We start from the raw sequence: 1,432 nt of genomic DNA, 5'->3' as shown, positions 1-1,432 counted from the left end.
TATGTCATAGTATCATTAAAAAATTAAGGATGGGTCGTGCAAATTACTATATGCTTATTGATAATGCTCACACATTCCTGTCTGGACACTCTTCAGTCCATCTACTGACTCCTAAATGTCTGTTTCACTTGAGATGAGATGCCTACGTACTCGAAATTTTAAATGCTTTGATGTGGATATTGGATGGATTGAGGGCTACTGTTTACCTCAGACTCACAAACTGAGACTGGTTTATTCTATAAGTGATAGATTCAAATGGTATCTTTTAAATGCAAGAATAACATGGCTTAGCATGTCCCTATCTGGTGCAATGCAGTCCCTGTACATATAATATGCTGCATCTTTACTAAAAATGACTGAAATAAATTTGGTGAACAGGAGAACAATATACTCTATTACAGTTGTATAAAAATGTTGCTGCTAGAAGCTTTGCATCTTTGTTTTTCCCTTAAACATTTCATAAAATATAATTATTTCTTGCAATTATATGTTGATGCCTTTTGTTCAAAGGGTAAGTACTGTGCTGCTTTAACTGGTTCTTGGCAGACAATTTTATACACAGCACATTCTGCTTGTAGCTGTATTCATATATTTTTCTCTTAAAATTGTACTTACCTATTGTAGACTAATTAATTCAATTTATTATTATTATTATTTTAAAAGTACAGTATTTTTTCTATACAGATTAATACAATAACCTCTATATTGTATAAACAAAAATATATGCAGAAAGGTTTACATTACATGTAAACATAAATACTGTTATTTGTAAATGAAACTTTCTTTTCTTTGTGATTAAATTAAAAAGTAGACTAATGTCAGGTTTATAATGCAAATATTGTTTAAACAGAAAGCATTCAGTATTTTACTTACAATATATTTTTAGGGATAATTTAAAATGTGTAGCTTTAAAGAAAAAAGTTTTACAGAATTATAGAGGGTAAGCAGCTGTTTCCGTATTGTTAGGGCACAGAAGTTAGAGTTCCAATTGCCACATTAATCAAAGAATTGAGACTACGAAATCCATTTCATTTAATCTCATTATTGAATAAACAGCTCTGTAGTGATGCCTATTTGTACTTGTTTCTCTAATAAAAATGCAACTGTAGCTCTCAACACAAATTAGTTTTAATTATTTAAATGATATGAATTTCTCAGACATAAATAATCTAACACCTGTTTTGCCTTTTCATTTTATGAAAAAATGTGTTTCATGAAAACTAATAGAGGATGATAGTGGGGAATAACAAAGGTAGGTCTATGTATTTATTACAATTCTATAAATTTTTAAAAAATGCAAATGTGAGTTAATTACCATCTAGAAGGATTAAAAAGTAGTCTGTTTCATTCCTATGCAAGGGCACAACAGAATACAGGAAAGCAGAAGGATGTCTCACATACACTGGTTAAATGCAACTCACTTGTCCTATAC

This window comes from Chiroxiphia lanceolata, chromosome 6, assembly GCF_009829145.1.
Source record: "Chiroxiphia lanceolata isolate bChiLan1 chromosome 6, bChiLan1.pri, whole genome shotgun sequence".
Lineage (NCBI taxonomy): Eukaryota > Metazoa > Chordata > Aves > Passeriformes > Pipridae > Chiroxiphia > Chiroxiphia lanceolata.
The sequence above is the reverse complement of the archived record's forward strand: the minus strand, read 5'-3'. Positions refer to the sequence as shown.